General features: G+C 34.2%; 1 long non-coding RNA gene and 1 pseudogene across 1 annotated transcript; both read left to right on the plus strand.

Moving 5' to 3' along the window:
• The first annotated feature begins 3,357 nt into the window (after positions 1-3,357).
• Positions 3,358-4,847, plus strand: LOC130465150 (cyclase-associated protein 1-like; annotated as a pseudogene).
• A 33-nt stretch (positions 4,848-4,880) lies between these two features.
• Positions 4,881-8,228, plus strand: LOC130465149 (uncharacterized). The gene is made up of 3 exons (XR_008925441.1): positions 4,881-4,962; positions 5,127-5,328; positions 7,973-8,228. It is a non-coding gene; the product is annotated as an uncharacterized lncRNA (long non-coding RNA).
• Positions 8,229-8,771: the final 543 nt, after the last annotated feature.

Below are 8,771 nucleotides of genomic sequence, written 5' to 3' on the forward strand. Positions count from 1 at the left end.
CTTATTATTATAATTATTATTAATTATAATAAAAATTATAATATTAATAATAATAAAATAATAATACTACGTATTATTATTATTAATATTGAAACTTATTGGAACTTATTGGAACTTATATGAACTTATTGGAACTTATTGGAACTTCTCTGAAATTATCTGAACTTATTGGACCTGAAACTTACTTTTCTAAGGTGAACAGAACGCACCCAAAATTGTGGATTATTCTTGCGTGGGCCTGGTCAACAATAATATTAGTGTGGACCCAAAATCAATAGTTTTCTCTAGCACCCTCTTTACACTCGTAGTGACCTTTAAGTTTTGTGGTTTTGTGAATAGCTACCTTATAAAAACTTTTTTAAATTTAACTACTTTATAAGTTTGGTTTATTTGACTAACACTACCATTTGACGTTTTCCGTCGTGTATTTCTTCTATTCTTTAAAATATCTCTGTTCATTTGTTGTTTTTTTCATTTGCCATATTAAATAACCATTGTAGTGGAGTTCAAAGACAGAAACATTAATTAAAAAACGTCAAATGGTAATGATAGTCAAACAATCCAAACTTATAAGATAGTAAAATATAAATCTATACTATATATTAAAAGGCGTTTAAAAGAAAGTTTATGTGACACGTGACACTCTTCTTATAGGTGGTTCGCTCCATGTAATCTTCATATACATTAAAAAAAAAAATATCAAACATGAATTACATAAGATTTGAACCCTTAACCTTGAGTTTAAACAATAAAGTCTTTACCACTAAGCTATTATATGTGTTCATGTTATTATTGCAAAAAAAAAAAAAAAAAAAAAAATGTGAATGTCATTAATGTAGTAACCCGGAGCATCGCTCGGGACCAAAAACTAGTTTCTTTTTAAAAGATAGCAGTTCACAAAACCACCAAACTTAAAGGTTGTGTTCCACCAACTTTCATACACTACAAGAAATCGCTTGATTACCGACTACATTTACAGACCGCCAAAAAAGTAGTTGGTAAAACAAAATTTACCGACCAATATAATAGCAGTCGTTAATTTACCGACTGATTTATAATCGTTCGTTATTTTTTAAATTTACCGACCTCTCCTAAAGCAGTCAATAAATTAACGACTGTTTTTCCATGTGTAGCGACTAAATGACAGTCGGTAAAAATCCGACTACTTCCCCAATAAATTTAAAATTTTACCAACCGCCTATTTAATAGATCCGACCAAACTTAAAGGTAGTGTTGCACCAAATTTCATATTTACTATAACCATTGTAAAAATTATTTCCTTATTTTTTTTATGGATTACCTTATTTTAATATTTTAATAGTAAAAATATGGCGTTAGATAGTACACATAATTTGATGAGTCGCGGTTTACGTGGCACCCTTGTGGTACCATTACAAAGTGACACGTAGGATTGCGATACATGTTATTTGTCGCAACTTACGACCTTTATCATCGCTCTTTTATATTAAATCATAGAAATAATATTTTAAAGAACCTTGGCGCTTAGTAGATCTGTCTATACTATGTATGGCTATTCGATATAAAAACCACAACAAATTCTTTATAACTAAACAAAACACATACACTAGTAGAAAAAACCCCTGTTGCAGCCCCCTTGTTGCAGCGTACATGTATTAATACGCTTCAACAACCAATCGGTCAACGCGGGTCAAACCCTTTAAAGGGTTGTTGCAGCGTACAATTTAATTGTTCCCTGCAAAAAAGTTTATTGCAGCGTACATTTTAAAAGCCCCCTGCAATAGCCCGTTTTTGTTGCAGCGTACAATTTAAAGCCCCCTGCAATAACCAGGGAAACAAAATTATTCTCTAGCTAATTCATAACAAATTAAGCCGCGTCTCAAAATTTTAATTCTGGCGCTCAACTCCCTTCTTCTTCCCTTACCTTTCCCTGCGTCGTCTCCTCAAAAAATAAAAAACCTAAACCGCATCCCAAAGTTTCAGTTCTCGTTGCTCGCATCCTGTTCTCCGTCAACCTTCTCGCCGCGGCTAGTTCTCTTCGTTGTCCCATCTCTTTTAGGTTTGTTCAATTCGTTTATCTGATTTTTGTTTTAAGAATTAGGGTTTGTTCAATTCGTTTTTAGGGTTCTGTGCTTTTGTTCAATTCGTTTTTAGGGTTTGTTCAATTCGTTTGTTCAATTCGGTTTTAGGGTTCAATTTGTTTGTTCGATCAATTCGTTTGTAGGGTTTGTTCAATTCGTTTTAGGGTTGTTCTCGAAGATGGATATGCCGAAGACATTAGATGCGACTGGGGCAGCTGGTGAGAAGCGGACATTGGAGGTGGATGCTGTGATTGGAGCTGATGGGGCCAATTCTAGGGTTGCTAAGTTTAATTCTGATTATGAGTATCTATTGCCTTTCAGGTTAGTAGATTTATTATGGGGATTATAAGTCATATATTCCATTGTGAAAATGTCCAATTTCAGTAGGAAAATAATACACTAGTAGAAAATACTCAAGTGCTTTGAGCCAAGTGCTTGGGTTTTAGAAATAACTGCTTATTAGCATTTGGTTTTGTTCTTCTTTTGCTTCTTTGTTGTTTAGGTTGTAAGCAGACCTGTGTTGGTTCTGCAGTTGTTGTTAGTTTATCTGAATTTATGAGAAAGGTAAGAATTTCTTCAATTGAGTATGTGGTGATAGTTTTTTTGCGTTTTCTGTTTTTGCTGAGGTTCAGTGAATCAGTGATTGTCTAATGTACTTGAATTGCTTGTAATATGTGATTTCTTTATGTAAATTATTCCTTCTTAATGCATATGCTTATGACTTGCTGGTTATATTTGCGGGTTTCCGAGCTTGTTATGAGGTTTTAACTAGAAAGAAAAAGGTGTGTGTTTTTTTTTTACTGAGTTAGTCTCTGTTGCAGTTGGGAAACAGATCATGTCGAGGCTGACCATTTAAAGGGTAGTAGAAACAGAGATTCAACATCAGTCTTTTCATTTACTCCGTAACTTTTTATGCAATTAGATCTCCTAGGGTCAAGAGCTTGAGATCGATATACTCATATTGAGTCACATTGTAACTTGATGCATTTGTTGGAAGAACAATGGTTGACATCAAGTGATTTTAATTTAAAAGTTTTAAAACTAACACTGGTTGCCTGAGGTTAGTTAGTTTAGCATCAACTGACATATTCAATTATGAAAATCTTTTTATTTGTATGCAATATCCTGAAATCTTAGATGTAAACGTATCTGCCGTGTCCTTGTTATAACTTTGGGATTCACTGAGGTTGAAAATCATCTCAATTTAAATCATAAATGTAGATGAAATAAGCTGTTGTTTTTGGTTTTTGGTATAAGAAGATTTTATTTTTGGTTCTTGGTATATGATTTAAAATCCATGTCATGGTAATTGTGTACAGGAAAATAATATATTTGAACCTCGTGCAACGAATCTTCAAGACCTTTTTAAATTTTTAGCATGATACTTCAGACACGGGGTTCACTCTATGTTTTATTTCATTTTTTAATTGAAAACCTTGTGCTGTAGGAGCTCTAATCTGTACGCAGTCAGCTTGTTGCAGAGCAGTCTTGGTGTTTTAAGCTTGAGGTATGTAATACCAGACCTGTTTTGATTTATTGTACTTTTTTTCCGCTTGAGTTGACATCTTTGAAGCTTTGTATGTTCTGAAATATTTTCCCGCACGTTCGTCTTGGATATATGGATATATTTAAACCATGTTTGGATAGATACCCATCTCTTGTCGATGGCTGAGGCTAACTGAAAAACATGGGAAATAGCTTTGGGCATCTGATTTAAATAAATATTAGTGTAAAAGCTTTGGGCATCTGATTTCTAATCCATGTACTTATGTAACTGACGTTTCATTTTTTTGCTCCCAAGTAATTGATGCGTACATAATTTCTCATCTATTTGCTCCCAAGTAATTGACGCGTGCATAATGCCTTGACGGAGGGGAGGGGGTCTGATTTCTTCAACCATCAGAAATCTGTTTCTGACAACCTTGCAGCTTTGGCATAGATTGCTTATTCAGGCAAAGATTGTGGTATGTATTTTACTCTGAACTTTCAAATGCTGAATTTTTCAATCCCATCATTCCTTTTCTGGGTTTTCTAAGACATCTCTTCTTGCTAGGTATGAGTATGCCTAGTGCAAAAAGTTGGCAAATTGCTGAATTTTATTGCAACAAAGTATTGCTTGGAAACTCTTTTTGAATGATATAAAATTAATGCAAGTATCTAAAGAGTCAGATATGCTTACAGTCAACAAACAACTATTTTTGGATGAATTTAGAAAGAATTATTTTGTCAGTTCGTTTTTGGCCCTCTGATGTTCTTCAGAAGATGGTTTGCCATCACGCATACTGTTGTAATTTAAAATTTTGCGGCTTTGTACTGTACAAAAGTACTTGATATGGATTTTCTGATTGTTCGGATTGTTCATTGTTCTTAATTACTCAGGTTCTGGTTGAGTACAGAAATAAGGATCTTAATCACGTGGAGTGGGCCAAGGCTTTGAAGGAGCTCTACTTACCAGGTTTGAGGGATTATGTTAAGAGTTTCTATCCACTTGGACCACTGTGGAGTTTCTGTAGCAAAGCTATTGTCTCTGCTGCGCCTAAATCCCCTGCACCAGCTGCTCCTGCAACACCCCCACCACCTCCTGCTCCTTTCTTCTCGGATCTAAACCTTCCTCTTCAAAACCAAAGGTTGGGATGTCTATCGTTTTTCCCCTCAAAATCCTTCTATTATTCGGTTAATTTTTTCGTGACCATACTTTTTTCATTCCTAGTCCCGAGAAAGGTCACTGATGACATGAAGGCAAAGAATCGTGCTGACCGCAGTGGTGTTGTCCCTGTTTGTGTATGAGATGACATTTTCTTTTCCATAGCTGATTAGTTTCCCTTTTGCACTTCTTATTTAGCGAATGGAAGAACTTGAAAGTGAAACGAGAAGAATGAGGAAAGATCTAGACAAAGAAAAGGTACAAGGGGAAACTTCTTTTTATCTCCTTTTCTTTCTCTTCCTATTTTCTCCTGCTGCAAGAAGAATTTGTTGATTGTAGTCTAAAGCAAGGCTAAGCAATTCTGTGTAAATGAGTAATTGTCCAAGACAGAAAGTAACCTTTTTATGGTTTGCTTGTTGCAGCCAGAAGGCATCTATAGCTGAACTGAAAACATAGCTAGATGAAGAGCGTGACCAAAGAAGAGAAGAGAGAGAAAAGGCTGCTGCAGATCTGAAAGCTTCAATACAAAGGGTTCAGTCCGAGTCTGAAGAAGAATTAAAACGAGCATCAGATGCTGCTTCGAGGCGAGAAAGAGAACAACAAGAAGTTATCAGTAAACTTCAGGTACCAACCATTACTTTATTATAACCTCTATTTCATCTGTAGATTCAATGTAGGTGATGAATTTGTTTTATTTTTATTATCTGGAATCAGAAACATCGATATAGAGTATAAGACTATATGGATTTCTATACCATTTATGGTATTAATGTGCTATTGTTTTCACGGTTTTCACCCCATTTTGGATTGCTGCATTGATATAGAGTATTAGCAAGTTGGTTGGATTACGCGGTATTAATAGCAAACCAAATTAAGGGTCAAGTGTCTAGCTAGAGTAAGATAACAAGTCCTGACATCCCACCTATGTTGTCACTGACTAGTAATCTGTCATCAGTTTGCCTCTTTTGTTGATGGAAGTAGAGTTTTGGCTTGTAGTTCATGAGAAGTAAAAATGGGAAGAGAAGAGCATTGAATTTAACGAGATAAATGAAGTTATGTTGCTCAATCACGAGACCCACTAATGAATCCATGTGTTTAAATCACCGGGCGATGTGGTTTAGTGTACTGCTCGCTTATCGACATTTTGGATTCTATATGTGATGTGACTAATTTCAAAATTGTTTTGCCTACTTAGAAGTAGGGGAGAATGAGTCTTAGAAACATAAAACTAAGTTCATTAGTTGAGAGTTGGGAGAGAAAACGGCCATTTTAGTCAAACGAGGTTTAAATGTGCATAACATGACCAAAGTATGTGATAATGAGTATTGTCAACCTAATACTAAGTATATCAAACATATGAATGGTTTAAAATACCTATTTTGGTTAATTAGTTGAGAATTGGGAGCGAAAACGACTATTTAAGTCAAAATATGACATATAACGATCAAACAAGACTAAAATAACATTTTCGGTCCTAACTTTGAACTAAAGAACCTAAGGGCCCATTTCAAACTTAATACATGATTAATATGCTTAGTTTTAAGTTTTCAATACTCATTCCAATCTATTTATGCACATTTAAGGCTCATTGGGTCATTATAGGTCATATTTAGGCTAAAATGACATTTTTGCTCCTAACTTTGAACTAACGAACCTAAGAACTCATTTCAAACTTACTACATGATTCATATGATTAGTTTTAACTTTCCAAGGCTCAATCCAATCTATTTATGCACATTTGTGACTTGTTTGGCCATTATATGTCATATTTAGGCTAAAATGACATTTTCGCTCCCAACTTTGAACTAACAAACCTAAGAACTCATTTCAAACTTACTACATGATTTATATGATTAGTTTTAACTTTTCAAGACACAATCCAATTTATTTATACACATTTGAGACTTGTTTGGCCATTATAGGTCATATTTAGGCTAAAATGACATTTTCGCTCCCAACTTTGAACTAATGAACCTAAAAACTCATTTCAAACTTACTATATGATTTATATGATTAGTTTTAACTTTCCAAGACTCAATCCAATCTATTTATACACATTTGAGACTTGGTTGGCCATTATAGGTCATATTTAGGCTAAAATGACATTTTCGCTCCCAACTTTGAACTAACGAACCTAAGGACTCACTTCCAACTTATTATATGATTAATATGATTAGTTTTATGTTTCCATGATTCAATCCAATCGATTTATGCACATTTGAGACTTGTTTGGTCGTTATAGGTCATATTTAGGCTAAAATGAGGCATTTTCGCTCCCAACTTTGAACTAACGAACATAAAAACTCATTTCAAACTTACTACATGATTCATATGATTAGTGTTAACTTTCCAAGACTCAATCCAATCTATTTATGCACATTTGAGACTTGTTTGGCCGTTATAGGTGATATTTAGGCTAAAATGACATTTTCGCTCACAACTTTGAACTAACGAACTTAAGAACTCATTTCAAACTTATTAAATGATTCATATGATTAGTTTTAACTTTCCAAGAATCATTCCAATCTATTTATGCACATTTGAGCCTTTTTTTTGCCATTATAGGTCATATTTAGGATAAAATGACATTTTCGCTCCCAACTTTGAATTAACGAACCTAAGAACTCATTTGAAAATTATTAAAAGATTTATATGATTAGTTTTAGCTTTCCAAGACTCAATCCAATCTATTTATGCACATTTGAGACTTGTTTGGCCATTATATGTCATATTTAGGCTAAAATGACATTTTCGCTCCCAATTTGAACTAACGAACCTAAGGACTCACTTCCAACTTATTACATGATTAATATGATTAGTTTTAAGTTTCCAAGATTCAATCCAATCGGTTTATGCACATTTGAGACTTGTTTGGTTGTATTGGTCATATTTAGGCTAAAATGAGACATTTTCGCCCCCAACTTTGAACTAAGGAACCTAAAGACTCGTTTTAAAACCCTTTAAATGAATAATATGCTTAGTTTTAAGTTTCCAAGACTCCTTCCAATCTATTTACACACATATAAGGTTCATTGGGTCATGATAGGTCATATTTAGACTAAACTAACATTTTCGTTCCCCACTTTGAACTAAAGAACCTAAGGACTCATTTCAAACTTATTACATGATTAATATGCTTAGTTTTAAAGTTTTCAATACTCGTTACAAAATAATTATGCACATTTAAGGCTCATTGGGTCGTTATAGGTCATATTTAGACTAAAATGACATTTAATCTAATGCTCCCATCAAAATTTTGTTTTTGAAGGTCTATACTCCGAGGAATGCGCCTTATTGTAGTGAGGAAATTGATGTGGTTCGTGAGCAATGGGATAAGTTTTTTACCTGCAAGTATTTATTATTGGCCTGAGCGCGTTTGATCGAGTTGGCTTAGATGTTATAGAACAATCTTTTATATTAAAATGTATGCGTACGTTGAAATTGGAACACATATATTTAAATGTACTACATGCACTTTGTTTTGGGATATATAATATACAAAACACCAGTTATTGTTTTTATAATTGTTATACAGGTTGCGATATTATTATTGTTGTGACAGGTTCCTATATTTAGTGCTAGGCAATCATCCCTAAATAAGATTAAAATTTTCCCGTCAAAAGTGTTTTGTTGCAGCGTACATATATATATGTACGCTGCAACAAGGGTGTAAATTTTGGCAAAATTTTAGACTTGTTGCAGCGTACAAATAGATGTACCCTGCAACAGGTGGGGTCTTTTGCAGCGTACACGAATTTGTACGCTGCAACAAGTCAAGATTTTGGCGAAAATTTTGGCACTTGTTGCAGCGTACATGTATATGTACGCTGCAAAAAAGTACTTTTCGCAGCGAACATTGTACGCTGCAACAAGTTCAGACTTGTTGCAGGCCCCCCAGTTGCAGCATACGATGTACGCTGCAACAGGGGTCTAAAAGCCCGCTGCAATAAGGATTTTTTCTACTAGTGATAAAGATGTCCCTTCAAAAAAATAACACATAAAGATGTGTGAAATGAATAAGAAAGATGATTAAGAAAAAAGTATGGAATGAAAACGAATTGTAACCA

The sequence above is a fragment of the Spinacia oleracea genome, unplaced genomic scaffold (assembly GCF_020520425.1).
Source record: "Spinacia oleracea cultivar Varoflay unplaced genomic scaffold, BTI_SOV_V1 SOVchr0_072, whole genome shotgun sequence".
NCBI classification, from domain to species: domain Eukaryota; kingdom Viridiplantae; phylum Streptophyta; class Magnoliopsida; order Caryophyllales; family Amaranthaceae; genus Spinacia; species Spinacia oleracea.